The following is a 24,442-nucleotide window of genomic DNA, read 5'->3' on the forward strand; positions in this document are numbered from 1 at the left end:
TATAGAAAATTATAGTGAAAAAATGAAATTGTTCATAAAAAACCGAATAAACTTCTTCCCATAACACATCAAAAAGAACCATGCAAGTATATATATGGTAGGTGTCAAAAAGAAAGTTATGAAGCCTACTACAGGTCTAATCTAAACAACACATTCGAAATACGTAGATGTTGGAGATAAATTATGAAATAAGAAATAATATAAGCTCAAAAGCAATATGAAGAAACTAACAATGAAATTGTAACGCCGTATATTTCAAAACAAATTTTCATTTAAATATAATGGTGTAATTCTTAAAAACACTTTTCTTAAAATCTCATTCATATTCAAATTACAAAACATAACTCCTTTTTCACTTGCATAATAAACCAGGATCCTCAAAATATGACTCTTTCGCGGGTGTGTACAATCAAGCCGGTGCCGTCCCGTGATCCTGAGAGAAACCTGAAACACATAACATAAAACAATGTAAGCATGAAGCTTAGTGAGTTCCCCAAAATACCACATATAACACATATTAGCCACTCGAGGCTATAACTCTGTGGGTCCGTGCACCCAAACTCTGTGAACCCTCAGGTTCTAACTCTGGGAACCTTCCGGTTCTAACTCTATAAACATGCACAACATAAATCACAAAGAATAATGCAGCGCAACACATAACACATATATAGCATACAAGCACTGTATCACATAACTCTACTTACCTACTCAAGGTAAAGTATAGTGAGAAGACTCACCTCCCGTATCTCGGTAATTTGTAAATCCTTGAAATCACTAGTGCTTGATCTCCCGAGCTATAGTCCTCCTATAACACAATACATCTCTAATTAACACTTTCCCAACTAAGGTTGACTAACTCTATCGAGTCCACACTGGTCAACTCTGGTCAATGGTCAACTCTGGTCTATCGAGTCCACACTGGTCAACCCTAACTCGCCGAGTCTGGCGTGGACTTGCCGAGTCCCTACGAGGACCCCACTTCCTCTGAGTCCCTTCCGACTCACCGAGTCACTCACCCAACTTGGTTACTCAACCCCTGGTTCTAAATCTATGAACAACCCGCACCAACTCGTCGAGTCTGCCAATAGACTCGGCGAGTGCATTCCATGCACAATCCCAAACGACCTTCTGAGGTCAGATCTGTTCCACTAACTCATAGATCCAGTCCTTCCAAGCTTATTTATCACGTAAAGTCGCTATCTTGATGTACATACAACATCTATATGACCATATATGATGATTTAGCCCTAAATACCACAACTCAAGGTCATAACCTCCATTGCTCTTCATAAAGCTTGATGAGTGAGGCTCTCTGGAGCTCTATGGATCCAGTTCCAAAGCCTCATCACTAGAAAGGGACTATTTGGGCATCAAATCAACCCAACAAAGTCCACAAGAAACCCAAAATCCAAATATACTTCATAAAACAGAAGATGAGTCGAATTAATACCTCCAGTGCGATGATCTAAGCTTCAAATCCACAGTATAGCAACCTCCTTTGCTTCCTTTTGGTTAGGACCTCCTTCTTCTTGCTAAACAACACCACAAAGGTCAAGAATGGTTTCCTTTCTCTCTCAAAACGCTCAAGCACTCTAGGGTTTCTCTCTATGGAATGGAGAGTACAAATGATGGCCATAAGGCCCTTTAAATAGGCCCCAAACCCGAGAAATTAGGGTTTCATTAAACAGTGCTGACTCGCTGAGTCCACCAATGCGACTCGTCGAGTCCGATCATTAATCCGGATGAGAAATCGTGTCTCTACACGGCGAGTCTACGCACCAACTCGCTGAGTTCCTCTTCAAAACTCAAAATAAAAAGAATAAATATAATACCTGAAATTCCGGAGGTTACAATTCTCCCCCACTTGAATTCGACATCGCCCTCGAAGTCTCATCCCTGAAATAGCTCCGGATGCTGCACACGCATCTCACGCTCTGGTTCCCAAGTAAGCTACGATCCTTTCCGATGCTGCCACTAGACCTGCACCAGAGGCACCTCCTTGTTCCTCAGAACCTTGATCTTCCGATCCAAAATCGCAACTGGTCTCTCCGCGTAGTTCAAGCTCGAATTCGCCTGAATGTCCTCTAACGGCACTACCGTCGACTCGTTGGCTATATACTTCCTCCACTGAGACACATGGAAGGTATTATGAATCCGCTCCCATTCTGCAGGTAGCTCCAAGCAATATGCTACCTTGCCCACCCTCGCGATCACTCTGAAATGGCCCAATATACCGGGGCCCTAGCTTGCCCCTCTTCCTGAATCGAATCACTCCTTTCCAAGGAGATGCCTTCAGGAGAACATAATCATCGACCTGGAACTTGAGCTCGGATCGTCGCCTGTCCGCATAACTCTTCTAGCAACTCTGAGCGGTTAACAACCTCTTCTGACCTGCTGAATCTGCTCTGACGTCTAAAGCACGATCTCTGTACTTCCCATCACACATTGCCCTACCTCTCCCCAGCAAATGGGGTCCGATGCTTCCTTCCCTACGTCATCACAAAGGGTGGCATACTGATGCACTAATGATGGCTGTAGATGTAGGAAAACTCTGCCAAGGGAAATTACGGGCCACAATTTCCCCCGGAATCTAATACACATGCCTGAAGCGTATCCTCGAGCGTCTGAATCGTTCGCTCATTCCGAAGTGTCCACATACATCACCTATGGCAAACTCTAGCTCCTTCCTCATATTCATCTTCAATACTGATCACCAGGTCAACTTTTGGCCCCACAGCTGAACCCCCAAAGGACACACATAACATGATCCAAGATGCCTCACTAACTTCCTCCCCGTGACCACTATCACGGCCCAGTGACACGCAAGTCACGAAATTCTCTTTCCCTCATAAAAAAATACAATCCAATCGTAGGTCGACTCAGCTCCAACCTCTGGCGTCTATTGCGCATATTCTCCCGCGCGCCTTGCTGACCCTCCCGACAGAGATGGAGACCCCAGTCTCGCCCCAGTTTAACCACTAGGCTCCATAAACTCAACACTTGAAACATCCCAAAATACGACCCAAAATTTTTTGTTTAATAATTACTAAAAACACTGTGATAATATCATAAGTAAAACTCATACGTCAATATCTCAAAACAATAGCAAAGTGTTATGAGTAAACTGTATCAAATCACATCTATGAAAACTAAAAACAACTCCCAGGACAACTAAAACTGTGGTGTGTGCGATGCCATCAACTCGAGCTCTTCCCTTTGCTTGTGGAAGTACCTGAAACCAAAACTGAAACTGTAAGCACGAAGCTTAGTGAGCTCCCCCAAACTACCACATACCATACAATACATATAAGCACATACTGGTCCTTGCCCACTGCATCAGACCGAAGTCCGGAAACTGCATCGGACCGAAGTCCAGAAATACTGAGGCCTTGTCTCCTGCATCGGATCGAAATCTGGAACTAACTGCATCGGACCGAAGTCCGGAACTAACTGCATCGGACCGAAGTCCGAAACTAACTGCATCGAACCGCAGTCTGGAACTGACTGCATCGGACAGAAGTCCAGAACTACTGAACATAGCATAGCATAAACATATCAACTAGCATGAACACATAAACTGCATACTGCATCGGGCTGTACCCGGAACACATAACACATAAATCCTGTCTGAGCCACGAAGGCATCAAACATACTAAAATCTGCATCGGACCGAAGTTCGGAAACTACTACTAGCTAGACGGGCCGACATTGTGGCCTTAGACCCGTTCCTACTGGAAGTAAACTCACCTCGTGATCTGGCTGCTGAGTGTATGGCTCTGGAAGCTATCTGCTGCTGCTCCGGTATCTCCCCGGCTACAATTCCACAAATACACTCAATCAAATACTAATAACTACATTGGGGTAAAATGACTCTTTTACCCCTGGCTAAAGTCAACTCTCCTGGTCAAAGTCAACTTACAGTTGACCTGACTCGCCGAGTTGGGCCGCCAACTCGCCGAGTCCCTGCTCTCACTTCTCAACCCTGTTCGCTGCTACTTGTCGAGTATGGCATAAACTCGATGAGTTCCCTTTCGATTCTAGAACTCAAGCTATCTGCATCCGACTCGCCGAGTTGTATGAACAACTCGACGAGTTGTTCTTGAATCTATGAAGATTGCCTTAGACTCGCTGAGTTGTATGAACAACTCGTCGAGTCCCTCCATTACTGAGTCTAACCTCCAACTCACTGAGTCCATTCTACTACTCACTGGTCACCACTCGGAATCACTCAAAGGGGAAAGATTGGGGACTCGCGGCTCGACTCGCCGAGTCCGAAGAACGACTCGCCAAGTCGCATGCATGCAGTTACTCAAAACTCGATTCTGCTCAAAACGACTGCATACAATTTATAGATATGAGTTTCTAAGGCTTGTTTACCACGTAAAGTTTCCAACTTTATGTGTATATACGCATGAAAAGGGATTTAAAGGTTTAAAAGGCACTTAAAAGAGTAGATCTAGGGTTATCATGCAAAATGGCTCCATAAAGGTGTTAGATCTACGTTTTTGGAACTTAAACATGGCTAGATCCGAAGGCTAAACAACCCAATGTGATCTCTCTACTATAAACAAGCTAAGAAATGGATAAAATGGACTAAATGTGCTTATAATGGAGAATCAATCATAGAAACAGAAGGAATCCGATTATTACCTCAATAAACTCTGTAGTGGGTGCATGATCTTGGATCTTCTTCTTATCCTTTGGATCTAGCCTCCTTCTTCTCTTCAAAACTTCAAGATTCACACAAGAAATGCTCAAACACTCAAGGGAATGGTTAGGGTTTGCTAAATGATGCTCTGAGGGTGAAGGAGACGAGTTTGGGACTCATAAGATGGTTTAAATAGGGTGTAAACCCGGGGATTTAGGGTTTCTACCTGGCAGGCGGACTCGCCGAGTCCCGAATATGGACTCGTCGAGTCGCCAATCTATACGCTGCTCAAGATCCCGTCTCTACTCGATGAGTCTGGCAATAGACTCGTGGAGTCCCTCTTAAAACTTCTAAATAAATATCATGAAAACAACATACCAGAGACGGGTCGTTACAACACTAGGGTTACTCAAGCCTAAAACTCTTCTGCATCATGCACTTATCGGAGATCACTCCATCATCATACTCTTTTGCCGTCTAATGGGTACTATGGCTTCCTGCAACATTACGACAGCCTCTGACTAGTGATAATACGGCTCCCCGTAGTACCACGACCGGAGGTGGTGGAGGTGTATCAATGACCGGAGGTGGTGGAGGTGTAGGGTTATTCTGGGTAGATTTGCGAGGAGGCATCTTTCAACTATAAGTTTATAAAGATGAGAAAAGTGGTAAGGATCAATTTGTAAGTAATGTGTGAATGACACATGGACTAACTAACCATAGCCCAACAATTGAATGAGTGTTTGTGTTCATAACCAGAAACATGCGTAGGAAAACCCAAATGTAAAGATTCTTCCCACAGAGTAAGTAGCTATCAATGATACTGGTATTACTGATGTAACGAGTTCAATGAAAATTGACCTAACAGTAGGTCTTGTTGGGTTTTGAGCATTCTAACACTCCTAAGTGTACATGCAACCCTAAATATCTTGGATCTATGTTTTCTCTATTATACATGCAAATAAGAATATACAAGGTATTATCCTAATCTATCATACAAAACATGAATATAACAAGATAGAATACATACCTCTTTGATGTAGAAAGTCTTCATGAAGCTTGAGTGCCTAGCCCCAATAGTGTGGAAGCCTCAAATGGAATCACAATCATCAAAACTCTTAGAATAACTTGAGAGAGTCCTACACTTCATGAAATCGGCTAGCCCTTTGTTACTCTCTCTAGTGGCCGATTTTTTGTCAAGAATAATATCATTATATAGTGTTACAATTAGGGTAAATCCTTAATTGTCATGGCTTTCCATTTCCTTGGATCCATGGGTTCAAATACACCATGGAGCACCCATGGACCATCCTATAGGTTTTAGCCCAACTTGATTATCCATGGAGCATTAGCCCACTATATAAGTATGGATGATTTACACAATCAACCCATATATTTAATTAGTCTTCTTTTGATCACTTAATTAATCCTAGATTAATTCTTGATCAATACTAATTAAATAATCTTATTATTCTTATTATTAATATACTAGAACTTATAATATATTAATAACCATAAGTGTCTTATTTCTCTCATTATTGTCTATCCAAGTGCATGATGGTATGCAACCCAAATGGACCATGCCGGGTCGGGTCAAGTCTTACCAATTATAGTTATGGACTTAGACATTAATCCAACAGTCTCCCACTTGGATAAGTCTAAAACTATTATTGCGTATGACTTCAGGAACCAACCGACAATCGTAGCTCTCAAAAGCTTCTGTCGAACTCTGACCTTGTAGATGACTTGTCCATTAGATAAGGGATCATATAATCCTCTGTTCTCATGATATCAGCCGGACAAATACATGGAACAACGTCGTACTTATTATCCAGCAGTTTGTTTCCCGATTTTCGATTTGTTTGACAAAGAACTTAATCGAACACATCAATTCAGTTCTGACCGGCCGGTACATAGGTCACAACAAAATCATCGAGGGGCCCAGATATCGCTTCTATTTCTAGAAGGAACAGATAAACTTCGACTCATATGCTTGTTCTACTACTTGTTGAATTGTACACAAAGGCACGTTTTATAACATCAAGTTACTGATGCGTTTATGTGCAATCAATGCACAACCAACTCATAGGTAACAACTCATATCTCTAAGTTTGAAGATTTATATGATATTACCGTCTCACGATCACTCGAGATAAATTCCATGAAGTGATACAAGTGAGCGTGGGTTTATTCCAATACTCATAACTTATGAGCACTCATGAATGTTGTAGCAACCATTGCCATGACTAAACCTATTTAGCCATCTACAAACCCGATTCATGACAGTCTTGATTCATACCTACTTCCAACATATGAACGACTGTGGATTGTTTAAATAACTTAGTCATTCGGAAAGAATAACCTAGCTATTTTGGAAGTCAAAACATGCAAAGTGAAACACAATAATAATCGAATCTAATATGGTCTCAGAACCCTTTTGAATATAAATAAAACCACTTTTTATTTATCACCATATTGATTACACATTATTCAATGTTTCAAATAATCAACTTAAGACTTGAATAAAAACAACAGTCGGCTCATGCTCCTAGCATGTACACTTTGTTTTTCTAAACAATAGTTATGCCATACCCCAAGTATGCACACTATGTTTGTCTATGATCCTTACATTGTGATGTAGATAAATTGAACATAATTCCAATGATACTCATTTCACAATCCCAAATCGTTATTGTAAATGCAAGAATTCCAAATTCATGTCATTTACTGAAATCTGTTAGATTCTAAACTTATATGCATTGATCCTCTTGTAATGATTATGCACGAAGTCAGAAGGACTTGACATCAACCATTACAGAGCATTCCAAAGGAGATCAGCTCCTTGGGAACATCCTTCTTGCATTAAGTTTCCTAATCTTACATAGATTGAATAACTTCCACCTATGGAGACATTTCCATAGTCCCATTTGACTATCACTTCCGAACAAGAGTTACCTCTTTTCAGAAAATGTCAATATGGTCCTACCAAAATTAACACTAGACTTCCAAATGTCCCTGAGCAACCAATCTTTGGCGAACCTCAGATTGTCCTCGACAATTGCTTAATCACTTTAGTCATATCCAGTTCTAGACTTTTCCCTTCTAAATGCCTTAAGCATTTGGAAAATTTAGAAAGGATGAATATTATAGCACATGAAATCGATCCTATATCCGAAGCATATGGGATACTATTCATGATGTTTGACATAAAGACATGACACTAGACCAGTCTTTTGCTACAATATTTTTCATTTGCCATGTTTTCAAAATTTAACTATGAAGAGGGATGCCGTAATCATAATCGAATTTTGAAAACACAATATATATAGAATTTTCTTAAGTCGAACCATTCAGACATAAAATTCTTATATATATTTTTGACTAAAGATGATTAAAATCTCAATTTAAGCTTTAGAATTGAAATGAAGTATAATTTCCTCTCCCTTAATTATAGCAAAACAACTTTTCAACCCCTGCAACTTCACGGATTGAAAGTTTGTTTTCTATAATTAACATTGCTAGCTTGCAATACTAATCATAATAATCATGCTCCCACTAACATGATGATTATCAGCATAACACTTATGCTCCCACTAGCTCTGACATATTTTCAAAAATCTGCTGGACTTCTGAAATTTAGATTCATACACCTTTCCGTAGATAGCTCGGCTGTGTGTCTAAGCAATTTCAAGAACTATGAAAAGGGATGCCGTAATCATAGTCTCAATTGCTTAGGCATTTGCCATTTCTCACAAGTCCATGTTAGCGTGCCGGTTAACCACACGCGCTCCACTAACGACTTTTGAAAATGCAAATAACACAATTGCTATCTACGTAAAATCTACTTAGTGAAAGCGTTTCCTCACCATCATTTTCATGAATCGGAGAGAAACCTTATGACACTTCGATTTTATAGTGTATGAGTTCCTATCCATGCGAATTTGTCAAAACCATAATCACAAGATAAGGTTAGTGACAAATTCAGCCTTACATGGATTAAACTTATTCAATCTTAGTTTCTTGTCACCTTGGTAGCACAAGGCCCACCAATGCTTCCGAGTTGAACTCTGATAAATCACATGCAAATCCAACTTATTTGAAGTAAGTACAGAAATAAGAATTATGTCAACACGATAGGTTGCAAACCTTAAGTCGTGTGCTAGTGATAAATTACAGGTTTCACTCTTGATTAAATCTTGAAACTCTTTCAGGATCTTTAAGGCTCCCACTGTCCTCTTGACATATAAGTTTTTCCTAGTCAAGAACCATTCCTTGACAAAACAAATATTCAAGGGATAGTGCGGATTCTTATCAAGACTAACACTTCACACAATTGGTCTTAGTTGGTCTTTGTCTCATCCAAGACATCACAACTTACCAATCTCAAATGTACAAGAGTAGAAACATTTCACACTACATTTGATAAGTGTTTTAAACCTTACTTTATGTCACTCAATGTTACAATCTTGGAGTATGACTCTAAGAATTGTTTTGGAACGAAGTATGACTCATCTTCTTGATTTTAACCAATCCAACAATTCATGACCTCTCTTCTTAGCCATAACAATGCACTAAGACGTCCATAGAGTATGAATTTGTGATATGGTTTCTAAATCATTAAGATGATCATAAAACTGATACTAAAGTACTCTCCCATCTTTTCAGATTTGAGAAACTTTTATCCTTCTGCCTAATTTGATTCTTCTTATTTGCTTTGCCATACATTGTAACCTTTCCAATGTTACTGAATTATACTTAACCTTATAAGTATAATCATATTTACTAATCTTTAGTAAATCATGACAAATCAATCTTTGTGGTGGACCTTGACCAGCGCACACCCAGTGTACCTAATTCCTTAGTCCTTCAATTGACTCACATATACATGTGATCAAAGAATTAGTCTTAATTTTTCAAAGATGAAAATTCTCATTCATCATACAATACAACTTGTATGATTCCAAGTTTCTGTCCAATTGAAACTTGGGTGATGAAAAAATTTCTTCATTTGGTAAATTCAGACACTACCACAAATGAAAGAATCAAATCCACTTTCCAATATTGCTATTACTGGAAACATATAAGCAACAATTTTCCACCGATGCCATTGTAAGGATATTTTTAAAATAAATAAAATTAAAACCTTTTTTTTTCTTTTATTTTAAAACTTTGCGGAAAAACTTATCCTTACAATCCACATGAAAAACTTGTTGTTATCTATTCATAAGCAATATATTATAACTCTTAAGCAACAGCTCAAAATTCTGATTACCGAACCATGCGATCGAAACCCATCTTCGCAATCAAAATCAACATATACTTCTTTAAGCTTCCTATCTTTTCTTTTGATTCTTAAAAAACATCAACATGTGACCCATTCACATTATGTAATAAGAATCTCCAAATAGGAACTTAATAGAGTTAGTCAGTGGACTTTAACTGAAGTAGAGTCAAACCTCTTGACTTCATCAACCTTATGACCTTTCAGGTGAATAGGGCAGTTTCGCAACCAATGCCCCTTCCTTTGGCAACAAAACACATGTAGACCCTTTGATAATGGCACATGAGACTATCTCAAACTTAGCCTTTCTCTTTACCATTTGGTCAACCGAGTTGACTATGGCCGATCCCTTTCCATTGGGAAGAGAAATGATTTTCTAGATATCCAATGCTACCATTGCCAATGTCCATTTAAGGTTTGGGAAGTTGATCTTCTAACAAAATTTGCTTTACTAGTGTTCCAAATCATTTCTGATTCCACAGCATAAAGCAAATAGATAAGATCATTAAGGCTCGTGTCATAGTCTGTCTCATAGTAGTCTCAAAGTGACCCGCTATGTTACTAAGAAAGTGATTGAACATCCAACTTTCACGAGACTTTGACACCCAACTCTCCCGTCTTGTCAATATGTGACTACATCTCCAAGATGTGACCACACCAAGACCTTAACTTGCCAATAGGGCTCGAGTGACTTTAAACTTTTCAAGAACTTGTGGGTGAGGGAGAATAATTGGAGGAGATAAAGGAAGTGAAGCATGATGTTGAGGAACATCATCTTCAAGAGATTTGGGAAGATCATAAATGTCTAAACCAGACATGTTTTGGGAGATATTCAAGATAGTTGATTTAAAGTCCTTAATATGACACCCAATATGAAATATTAAGGCTAGGACCCAACAAACTATTTTATAACTTAGAAGAGGGATGCCGTAATCCAAGCTATAAAATATTTGAAGGTAGGCGAATGACGATTCACCAATTTCCACCATGAAAAACGAAATAATTTATTAGGTTTTAATTGGATTTGAAATTCCTAGATCTTTTGAGATTCATTGAACTTCTCAATGGCATGTTTCAATCTCGAGTGTGCCCTCTCAAATTTTGTGACTGGGATGCCGAGGATCACAAAACAAGGTGTGAATAACCATACCAATTCACTTGGTACCCTTAATATTATCACCTAATCAATGTGCCGGTTAACCACACACGCTCCATTGATCTATGAAAAACATTAAGTCACCCTTCGTGGTCCTTACTAGTCCAAGTTAGTGTGCCGGTTAACCACACACGCTCCACCAACGACTTGGTAAGGTACAAAGTGTGAATTCCATGGGCTAGCACCAAATTCACATTTTTCCTAAAGTAACTAAGATTGGGAATTATTAAGATTTTAGTTACTTAGTATTTATCATTAATACTTTTAATGAAGGGAGAATTTAAAGTCATTGTCCTACCCGTTCGGCTAACGACCCTCCACCAGTCAAGCAAGCGGTGGGTGAGAGTAGACACCCATTAAGTCGCCATTTTATAGGCAACAACCTTATACCCACCTTATAGACCGGCTTCGTGAATGAGGCCTACTAACGGTAAAACGACTTGTTCTTATACATATATATAATAATTAACCATTAATGTTATAAATAGTATAAGTGTTGAATTTTAACTCTTTAGAATTCTAAGGGCTAACTTGGAATTAAAGTATTCATAAGAGAAAACTTTACAAATTCCAAAACTTGAGGGCAAGTTTTGAAACTATTCAAAACTAATTAATTCCATAACTTATGTGTTTAAAGTAGCTTTAATCCAAAAACTCTTCAAGTTCCATAACTTATGGAAGACTTTAAACAAATAAAAGAATTAACTTATCTTTATTTTTATAACTTATGGAATTAATTAAGGTTACACTTTATTTATTCATTTATTTATTAATGAAGTGACTCTTGAATTTCCATAACTTGAGGACAAGTTATGGAGTCATAAAAAAAAATTGAATGACACAAGACTCTTCATTTTGTAACCATTACCAACTTTTATGAGTTTTATGAGTCTTTAATGTGACTCTTCATGTAACTTGAGGACAAGTTACACAAACACATTTTATACTCAACCCTTAGATTAAAATGGATTGAAAACAACTATTTCAATTAACTTTTCTATTAATCTAAGCAACTCATAAGAACAAGATAATTCATATCAAACTTCTTCATGTAATTAGTCTAAACCTTAAACTAATACAAAACATGAATCTATTGACAATTATCTTTAAAAATGGATTAGCATGAACATTACCACATTAAAAAACAAGTTTATAAGTTCAAAAACAACGTAGGGTAATGTTCCTAGTCCATTTCTAGCCAAAAACCTCGAAAATATGCTGTCTGGGGTCCAACTCGTCGAGTGCATGAACAAAACTCGGCGAGTTGGATGCATTTTGCCTTGGACTCGTCGAGTCCCTTCATGGACTCGGCGAGTCTGCTGGGCTGACAGCATCAAAACTCGATTTTCAGCTCCATTTGCAAGTATAACAAGAAAACAAGCCTAGTCTCTGATACCACTGTTGGGTTTTGAGCATTCTAACACTCCTAAGTGTACATGCAACCCTAAATACCTTGGATCTATGTTTTCTCTATTATACATGCAAATAAGAATATACAAGGTATTATCCTAATCTATCATACAAAACATGAATATAACAAGATAGAATACATACCTCTTTGATGTAGAAAGTCTTCATGAAGCTTGAGTGCCTAGCCCCAATAGTGTGGAAGCCTCAAATGGAATCACAATCATCAAAACTCTTAGAATAACTTGAGAGAGTCCTACTTTTCATGAAATCGTCTAGCCCTTTGTTACTCTCTCTAGTGGCCGATTTTTTGTCAAGAATAATATCATTATATAGTGTTACAATTAGGGTAAATCCTTAATTGTCATGGCTTTCCATTTCCTTGGATCCATGGGTTCAAATACACCATGGAGCACCCATGGACCATCCTATAGGTTTTAGCCCAACTTGATTATCCATGGAGCATTAGCCCACTATATAAGTATGGATGATTTACACAATCAACCCATATATTTAATTAGTCTTCTTTTGATCACTTAATTAATCCTAGATTAATTCTTGATCAATACTAATTAAATAATCTTATTATTCTTATTATTAATATACTAGAACTTATAATATATTAATAACCATAAGTGTCTTATTTCTCTCATTATTGTCTATCCAAGTGCATGATGGTATGCAACCCAAATGGACCATGCCGGGTCGGGTCAAGTCTTACCAATTATAGTTATGGACTTAGACATTAATCCAACAGGTCTTACATCATACCATATAGAAAGTTTGATAGTTCTTAGATTCCTAATTAGAGTACTAAAAGTTAGGAATATTTTACAGATATGTGCTACTTAGAGCACGGATGTTAAAGGCTAATCCTTAACACAAAAGATAATGATGTACTAGACATCATCTAACGGCGATGAGTATTCCTCGGGAGAACCCTGAGGTCTCTCATTTGACGTACCACCTCTTGAAGGTGTCGTTCATGAGCCCTTTGACGAGCTCGAAGTTCCATGACTTCTGCTTGGGAGGCAACCAGATGTTGCTGTAGGGTTTCATTGGTTCTCCAGGTCCGTTCCATATCTTCTTCGATACGGCGAATGCAGACTGTGTTGACACCAGAGTTGGCATCAATCTCCACGACCCGGTCGATGGCTGCTCGACCTTGCTCGACATTACAAGTTATTCTACGGATGATGACAGGTAGAGCTCGGTCAGCAGAGCCACCATCGCTGACATTGTAAAAGGTTCGGTCCTAAAAGTATGGTAAGGGTTGACCCTGTTCGTCACTCCAGCGATTTAAGTTATCTACCCACAAGGGAGTGGGACCTAGAAAAGCTGGTCGAGGGTTGTTGTTCGGGGCTTGACCTACTAGAGGTAGGTCGTTGACTTCAGGCTCAGAGTCTGATCCATCTGAGAAGCCTTCAGCTTGATGATCATCCAACGGGATTGGGTGTTCATCATCAGACTCTGCTTCGAGCCATCCTACGTTGCCTTCATTTGGAAAGTACGGGTCGCCGTGATGGAATCCAACCATTTAAATCTACGCGAGAGAGAGGTATAAAGATATAGTATACAAGTAGTTGGTAGTACAAAATACACCTATAGTATTTTAAGTTTAGGTTCTATTGAATCTTCTTGTGGTATTGTTGGTAAGTTTTTAGACTTGTTAACACATGACAACCATTCTAGGGCATATGCTAATCACTCCTCGGACCAGCATAGTTGATCAGGCTATGCCATTCCCAGGACTGACCATATATCCCCGAGCTTACCTTTGATATTTAACAATCGTAATACTTTTGTTCTTGTCGTTGTGACACTGGTTTTAGTATGAATGTAGACTAGTATGCTTAATTAAATATTTTAGTATTTTAAGTATAGACTCTTGGGCAGAGTGTTTTAATCCCAAATGGGTTTATAGTTTAGTATATCTTTTATGGGTTGATACACTTGATTCACTATAAACAATGCTCTGATACCAATCTGTCACACCCCAAAACCAAGAACGGCGGAAACGTTCTGGGGCGGAGGACGTCATGTAAGTATCACAACACAGTAAATGTAAATAAGCAAACAACATCATCCATTGCATTAAATATATAATTTTAATACAAGCGTGTTCTGTACAGTATAGACACCAAAAATAACGTATATCAAAATAATAAGATGAGTCTTGAATGCGCTCCATCTTCTCAAAAGCTGGCCTCGGTACCTGTCTACTGATGACCTGAGAATACAAGTTATTTTGAAAGAGTTTATCAGCATTAAGCTGGTGAGTTCATAAGTATTTTAGTGTCGGTATTTGTCATCCAAAAATGTTTGAACATGTATAAAGTATAAGTTTGTAAAATGTATGTAAAGGTTTGCAATTGTTTGTAAAAGTTTGAATCTCTCAGAAAAACCTATATTTTCTATTAAAGTAGCCTTCTACCAAGGCTTAACTGCTTTGTATGCTCGTTTGATGTAAAAGTGTGTAATTTCCCAAATGTAACTATCATTTAACAAAATATAGTTTGTACATAAACGTTTAAGTGAGGTTATCACTGAAAATATGTAATGGGTAAATCATTGTAGTACTGTAGCCTTGTATTATAAGAACTACTGTTGTACTAACTACCTTAAACCGGATTTATATTAAGGCATTACGTGATAAATTGCACCATACTATCGACTAGTAACAACGACAAATGAATGGTCGTAATAACGGAATGACGTTTGGCACCCGCAGACCTGCAGGTCCGGCTGTAGCTAGCAGCAAGGTGTAGGATTGTCAATCCAGTATAGATCTATACGCAAACTCACGCTCTCCCTTCAAGAGAATTCTGGCTACAACTCGAGCCATGACAGTTAAGTCATGCTCCGATTTAAATCACAATAATAAAGTATTCATGTATATGTACTGTTTCTCGTTCTAGTATAGTTGTATATGTATTGTTTCTAGCATCATTGTATATGTATTGTTTCTAGCATCATTGTATATGTATTGTTTCTAGTATATGTATATGTATTGTTTCTAGCATCATTGTATATGTATTGTTTCTAGTATATGTAGATGTATTGTTTCTAGCATCATTGTATATGTATTGTTTCTAGTATATGTATATGTATTGTTTCTAGCATCATTGTATATGTATTGTGTTACCCCGATGGTAACTAATTATTGATGTACTGATAAATATGAATATGGAAGTACTTTTATGTCTATACATGTATATATGATATATAACTAATATTGAAACGACCTTCGGATGGTCACCCGAAATCCCACCAGACCACATCTCAGTGCGCGAAAAGGAAATAGGGCGGATGGCCTTCCTAAGCCCTTTAAACATTACTTATATATATATACATATACATATATGGGCATGCAATTTATAAGAAGTAAAACAAAGTTTAGTAAAAACATTTGATAAGTAAAAAAAGAGTTTGTAAAACATTTGAAGTGAAACAGTTTGATAAACAGTTGAACAGTGATAAAATCATTGGTTTTCTAGTTATTAATCACATGTGATTAATGCAATCACATGTGATTGATGTAATAACTATAAGTATTTGACTTGTATTCCCCCCCCCCCCCATAAAGTATTTAAAACATTTAAAAGTATTTCAAAGGTTGATTAAAGGGGTATAAACTCACTTGTGGTTAGTAGATTGAATTGATGTACCGGGTACCGTGCTAAGTGTCAAACGGAGACTTGTTCACACGTTCGAGCCTAGTTATCATATAATAAGCATATATATAACTAATTAGCCACATAATAACTTAACAAAGTAAGTTAACACAATTAGGAACATGTATACACTTTGTATAAGTGTTATAGGTCCTAATGGTTGCATCTAAGTTGATACGGGACAAGGCAAAAGGGTTTGAAACATCAAATGGCCTTGCATAAGAGTTCACCACTCAACAAACCCCACCCTTTGGAGTTTACGGCTGTAAACTCATGGGTTTATGGCCGTGAACTCCTCATATGGTGGTTTTGGGTGTTTTAAAGTGTTATCTTGATCCAAGAACACTCTTAGCTTTGTTGGAATAATACATGAAGTAGTTTAAGGCCCTAGAATGCTCCATAGGGGAGTTTACGGCCTATAGTCCATATACCCTAGAGTTTACGGCCGTAAACTCCTATGGGTGATGGCTTTTAATTCATTTGAGGCACTTGCACATCAAGGATGGCTTCCATGATTTTATCTAAGGCTAATGGGGACAAGAGGCACACTTTTATGCCTTTACTTGGAGTTTACGGCCCAAGAGGTGTTCCTTGGCCGTAAACTCCCTTTAAGGGATGTTCTTGATGTCTTTTACTCTCCATTCAAGTCCTAGGTGTTCAATGGTAATTGTCTTAAGGCCTTAGGGGTGTTTGGAGTGCTTTTAACCCTTGGAAAAGGGGTTTACGGCCCAAGAAATGTTCTTGGCCGTAAACTCCTATAAACTTATGATTTTGAAGTGTTTTGATGTCTAAAATAGTCACAAGCATATGAGGGTTAAAGTCCTTAGGCTTAAGGGGTAGTTTAGGGCACATTTAGCCCTTGAAAAGGGGTTTACGGCCCAAGAAAAGTCCTCGGCCGTAAACTCCTATTACTTGTTGATTTTGGATGCTTTCTAGTCTCTAAAGATCATACACAAGGTCCTTTACAATTTGTCTATCAAGGGAATGGGACTAGGAAGCCTTAAAGTTCCATTTTGGAGTTTACTCCCCAAGAACGTTCTTGGGCGGTAAACTCCCGGATCTTGTAATCTAAACATGTTATTGATGTTATAAAGCATATAACAAGTATTGAAACACATTTAGTAAAGTAGACTCATAATCTGGGATGAAAACTCGAAGATCCGTCAGAGAGAATTGGCTTTTCTCTATTTGGAATTGTGAATAATGAATTAATTAAATTCAGAAATCTATTTATAGTCCTGGAATATTTTGACAGAAAATATTTTTATTCCGGAAGTCGGACTATAACATTATGAAACTTAAAATGTTCAATTTTCACAATTACAGGAGCATCCACTCTCCTGATACGTCCAGAAACGTAAACCCTAATGTACACAAACTTGTTCAGACAAGTCTGAAATTTACAGAAACTGGACTAGCTTCTATTGAATAGATAATGTTCGTACAAATGGAAATTTCGGGTTGTCACACTTGTGAGTACTACGGCTCCCCGTAGCATCACAACACCCTCTGACTGGCGAATACTACGGCTCCCCGTAGCATCACGGTCCTCTCTCTCTCTCTCTCTCTCTCTCTCTCTCTGACTTGTGAGTACTACGGCTCCTCATAGCATCACAACACCCTCTGACTGGCGAATACCACGGCTCCCCGTAGCTTCACCCTATACTCTCATTCTCGTTACAACGCCACACTATGTTCACTAACTCCTGAACCGAAGACTATCATAGATAGTTACACACACACTTGCCCCGATATACATTACAGACTCTGGCGGCAACCGTCATAACACAGAATCTACCTCAGCGGAGATCCACTTCCTTGAATAATCCCTCTTGATGACAATACACGAAGGGCTCCCATTGGAACCGTAGATACATGATACATCACTAGTCGTCTTAAACCCAAGACTCTAAATAATTCCGTAATCGGAACGCTATACGCGGAAACCACGGAACACCTTAACAGAGCATCACAATGTCCTGTCGCTACCACTGATTCCCGCACTCCCAGCACCATACATATACATCAATACATTTCCTCTAAATCCCATAATAATTTCCTATTTCACTCAATGCGCAACTTCAGTGCATCCAAGCACTCAATTGGAATACAAGGAAGGCGCTAACTCTTCATAACACACTGATGATCCTCTGAAACCCTTTCCACTACTGCTAAAACTCCAAGCAAGAATACACATCCCAGCCTGGGAGTTGGCTACTCAACAATCTTCTACCCATATTACAACCCAGAAGTTCTTAACTGCCCATACCATCATTTCGAGTCTTCCGCTTGAAATGACTCTGACCACTACCAGATTCCTGACCATTGAACACCTGCCGTGGAGACACCCATCTTTTTATTTTTTTTATTTTTTTTTATTTTTTTTAAAGACATATACCACATGCATTATCTCGTCCGGTACCTTTCCTTGATCACCAATGACCCTGATCTCATGGATTCAAGCCGTAGGTTTCTGTATCCAATCCCCTAACCGCTCTTGCACAAATCTCTGGTTCTCTCAATAAACCACCCGGTTCTCCCCCACTTAGGGTTCGAACCATCACTATTTGACACATCAACAATCTCACGAACTAATTTCACTAGCAATAACGCACCTGCCCCCGGAAAGTGCTACACAACGCCCGATAATCCATTTTAAGGAAATCAATCGATCTCATATACTCTGAACCTTAGATGAAATCCTCAAGAACTTCTCATCACGACCGCCTCTAGTTGTTCTAAGTCTCGTACCAATCCAAAACCAAACAGCTCAACTGTCTAATAATATCACTGACCCATAGACTGGACCACAAAATCATCATACTCCCCCACCTCGACTCATCAATTGGCGTACCTTCACATGGATCTTCCCAAGAATAGGGAACCACTCCCATATTCAATACTCAATATAGATAGATAAACCACTGCACTGATAATTTCGACTGGACTCCCCACTGATACCTCTACAATACGCCCTACTATACTCAAATAGGTGTAACGTGGTCCTCGACTATCTCAGTCCCAACTGACTATCTGCTCATAGTAAATTACTGCCTCGCGGCACACATGCTACCTAATACTCTTATGGAAAATTACCCTCAATGACAACCTGCAGGGTTTACCCCCAAACCCAAAACTTAAGCATCTTGCCTCTCATGTTTCGTACACGAACATAAATAGCACCACCCATGTCATAGAAGGTGACATCTCCTCTACCGACTGATTGCTCAACTCAGACCGAAATTTTCCCCTCCCTCTGGCTCCTTACCAAAATACTTTGAAAGGCTCTCGACCTCCCTCTCAAGGGATGTCTCTTTGAACTCAATCATGGTCCACTGGCCTAAGGCCCATAGCGTCCAATCTCTACCTCATCAATCATGACCGGATAACCGAAGAACCACGAGCATCATTCACTACGAACCATGGTACTCGTCCCATGACATTTCTTCTCAATATGTTCCGATGTATGATACACGAACCGTAACCTCACTCTTCAATCCACTCCGATGTATGGTACTCGAACCATAACATCACTCCTCAATCTGCTCCAATGTATGGTACTCGAACCATAAAATCACTCCTCAATCCGCTCTGATGCATGGTACTCAAACCATAATATCACTCCTACATCCGCTCCGATGTATGGTACTCGAACCATAACATCACTCCTCAATCCGCTCCAATGTATGGTACTCGAACCATAACATCACTCCTCATTCCGCTCATTAGAACCTTCAGAATACTCCATGTATCAAGTATGGGTCCTCTACTTTCAGTAGTACGGGCCCATACTACCTGCCACATCTACCCATACTTTCCACACGGACTATCCCGGAGCTCCTAAGTAGCTACTCGACCTTCTCGTTCAACAATTTCGTCGTGCGTGCTCGCTTCCCAGCGAAATTCTCTACTCTGCCAGCACACTCATCTGGCTAAGGTTACTCCCTAGGCTCTTCCTAGATTCTCACACTTCTCTGCCATCAGCTGCTGAAAAGCTCCTAATGATGCCAGCCATCTACCTCCTGAATATCGTCATATTCGCTTGGTAGCTGACTCCCATCATCGAGAGTTCCACAAAGCACGAAGCAAGCAGCATTCGAGCATCGAAGAATACAAAGGACTCACTCTGGGTGATAACCGTGCTTGCTCTGCTCATCCTCGAAAGTACCACCGAACTCTGCAACTCTTCCCCTTGCGGGCTCTAACTATTCTTTTGCTAAGTACCACAGTACTCATCTAGGTATCTCCCCTAGATTACTCCTTTACTCAGATCCCCCCTAAAGGATTCCATCTAAATATTCTCGCTCATCACATACTCAAAAGCACATCGCATATAACAACAATTCCTAGGCTAAGGCATCACAAATCAGGTCACTCTAGTCCTAAGATATGAAATACCTAGCCTGTCTCTAGCATGCAATAATATCTCATAAAGTGCATCATAAAAATCTCATAACACAAAAGCAATGGTATTTTGGGAAATCACCGTTCGGGCTCTGGCTGATTGTACACATTGCTCTTTCTCGCTTTCTTTTTGAACTCTTATTTGCTTTTAGAAAATTATTTCTTTGAAAACTTTTCTTACTTCCTCAATTTGAGTCCACATTTACCCGAAGGTGTATCCGAATCCCTCAAACCAAGGCTTTGATACCAACTTGTAACACCGTATATTTCAAAACAAATTTTCATTTAAATATAATGGTGTAATTCTTAAAAACACTTTTCTTAAAATCTCATTCATAATCAAATTACAAAACATAACTCCTTTTTCACTTGCATAATAAACCAGGATCCTCAAAATATGACTCTTTCGTGGGTGTGTACAATCAAGCCGGTGCCGTCCCGTGATCCTGAGAGAAACCTGAAACACATAACACAAAACACTGTAAGCACGAAGCTTAGTGAGTTCCCCAAAATACCACATATAACACATATTAGCCACTCAAGGCTATAACTCTGTGGGTCCGTGCACCCAAACTCTGTGAACCCTCAGGTTCTAACTCTGGGAACCTTTCGGTTCTAACTCTGTAAACATGCACAACATAAATCACAAAGAATAATGCAGCGCAACACATAACACATATATAGCATACAAGCACTATATCACATAACTCTAGTTACCTACTCAAGGTAAAGTATAGTGAGAAGACTCACCTCGCGTATCTCGGTAATTTGTAAATCCCTGAAATCACTAGTGCTTGATCTACCGAGCTATTGTCCTCCTATAACACAATACATCTCTAATTAACACTTTCCCACCTAAGGTTGACTAACTCTATCGAGTCCACACTGGTCAATGGTCAACTCTGGTCTATCGAGTCCACACTGGTCAACCCCAACTCGCCGAGTCTGGCGTGGACTCTCCGAGTCCCTACGAGGACCCCACTTCCTCTGAGTCCCTTCCGACTCACCGAGTCACTCACCCAACTCGGTTACTCAACACCTGGTTCTAAATCTATGAACAACCCGCACCAACTCGTCGAGTCTGCCAATAGACTCGGCGAGTGCATTCCATGCACAATCCCAAACGACCTTCTGAGGTCAGATCTGTTCCACTAACTCATAGATCCAGTCCTTCCAAGCTTATTTATCACGTAAAGTCGCTATCTTGATGTACATACAACATCTATATGACCATATATGATGATTTAGCCCCAAATACCATAACTCAAGGTCATAACCTCCATTGCTCTTCATAAAGCTTGATGAGTGAGGCTCTCTGGAGCTCTATGGATCCAGATCCAAAGCCTCATCACTAGAAAGGGACTATTTGGGCATCAAATCAACCCAACAAAGGCCACAAGAAACCCAAAATCCATATATACTTCATAAAACAAAAGATGAGTCGAATTAATACCTCCAGTGCGATGATCTAAGCTTCAAATCCACTGTATAGCAACCTCCTTTGCTTCCTTTTGGTTAGGACCTCCTTCTTCTTGCTAAACAACACCACAAAGGTCAAGAATGGTTTCCTTTCTCTCTCAAAACGCTCAAGCACTCTAGGGTCTTTCTCTATGGAATGGAGAGTACAAATGACGACCATAAGGCCCTTTAAATAGGCCCCAAACCCGAGAAATTAGGGTTTCATTAAACAGCGTTGACTCGCCGAGTCCACCAATGCGACTCGTCGAGTCCGGTCATTAATCCGGATGAGAAATCGAGTCTCTACTCGGCGAGTCTACGCACCAACTCGCCAAGTTCCTCTTCAAAACTCAAAATAAAAAGAATAAATATAATACCTGAAATTCCGGATGTTACAGAAATAAATTGTGTTTTTTTAATAAAAAATGAAGTCAATTTTGAAGGTTCTATATCTAATATTACATACATGACAGCCACATATTCAATTTTCCCTATATATATATATATATATATATATATATATATATATATATATATATATATATATATATATATATATATATATATATATATATATATATATATAAGTTCAATAAGGAACCATTTTAAACTATAAAACCAATGAACCATTATTTTTTCAAGTTTTAGATCTTATTATTTATCAAAAAAAAATCCTAAAAATATAGAAATTCATAACTTTTTATCTTCTTTCCATTGATATTAGATTTGATATATATATATATATATATATATATATATATATATATATATATATATATATATATATATATATATATATATATATATATATATATACTTTTTTATATATTAATATTCACATTGTGAATCTATACTATAAATCATTAATTTTGTATAAATTCACTTTAGGAATATGCACAAATTCATAATGTGAATCTGCACAGATTCATAATGTGAATCTCCACAAATTTCATAGCACAGAATTCATAAGGTGAATTTGCATAGATTTACAATGTGAATTTAAACAAATTCACAATGCGAATCTGAACAAATCAGTTTATTTTATTTTATTTTATTTTTTATCAAATTTGATATCAATAGATGGAGGATAAAAAGTTTTGAATTCATATATATATATATATATATATATATATATATATATATATATATATATATATATTGATGAAAAAATTGCTCTAAAAGTTAAGAAAAGATTGGTTCCTTGGTTCCAAGGTTTAGAATGGTTCCTTGTTGAACCCAACTATATATATATATATATATATATATATATATATATATATATATATATATATATATATATGGAAAAGTTCAATAGAGAACCATTATTATTCAAGGAACCAAGTAACCAATCCAAAGCGTTAGAATTTAAAGTGATTAACGATAAAAGGAATGATTGTAAATTTTTATAATAGACGCAAATGTACCGGATTATAACAAAACTCACTTCTTTTTTTTCATTTAAGATTTTTTTACCAAGTTTTTTATCAAAAAAAAAAAAATCCGAATATATCGTTTCTCACGATTTTTCGTCCTCTTTCCATAGAGATTTATGATGATATATTAAAAACGAACTTTTTTTTTCGAAAAAAAATCCACTTAATTTTCTTATTTTTTTCAATATTTAAGTTTTTTTTAATAAAAAAAAAACTAATTATACCAAAAATATTAATTTTTTGTACTCTATTAATAAACATCAACACCGATTAAAAAAAACCTCGAACAGTGTAGATTCACATTGTGAATCTAAACTGTAAGTATTCCAATTTTTAACATTCACAATATGAAAAATATCGAACAGTTCAAATTTACATTGTGAATCTGAGAATGTTAACAAAAAAAAAACCTCAATCAGTGTAGATTCACATTGTGAATCTAAACTGTAAATATTTCAAATTTTAACATTGACAATGTGAAAAAACTATGATCAGTTCAGATTCACACTGTGAATCTGATTTGTTATGATACACACTGTGAATCTGAGGATGTTCACAATGTGAATCTGAATAGGTTTACAATATGAATCTGAACAAATTCACAATGTGAATCTGAACTGAAATATCGTTTTTTTTTTTAAATATGAATATGAATCTATGTTTAAAAAGTACAAAAAATATTAATTTTGATATATTTATTAATTTTTTTTCTATAAAAAATAGACCTTAACTTTTTTCATTAAAGAAAATGAAGTGAGTTTTTTTTGAAAAAAATAAGTTCATTTTTTATATATCATCATGAATTTCTATGGAAAGAGGATGAAAAATCGTAAACAACGGTATATTCGTTTTTTTTTCTTTTTGATAAAAAACATAGCCTAAAAATTTTTTAAATGAAAAAAAGTTGTGAGTTTTTTTTGTAAATGGTGGATTTTTTTGTATAATCCGGTGTGTGTGCGTCCAATATAAAAGTGTACATTT

Source organism: Lactuca saligna, chromosome 1 (assembly GCF_052625555.1).
Source record: "Lactuca saligna cultivar CGN05327 chromosome 1, ASM5262555v1, whole genome shotgun sequence".
NCBI lineage: Eukaryota > Viridiplantae > Streptophyta > Magnoliopsida > Asterales > Asteraceae > Lactuca > Lactuca saligna.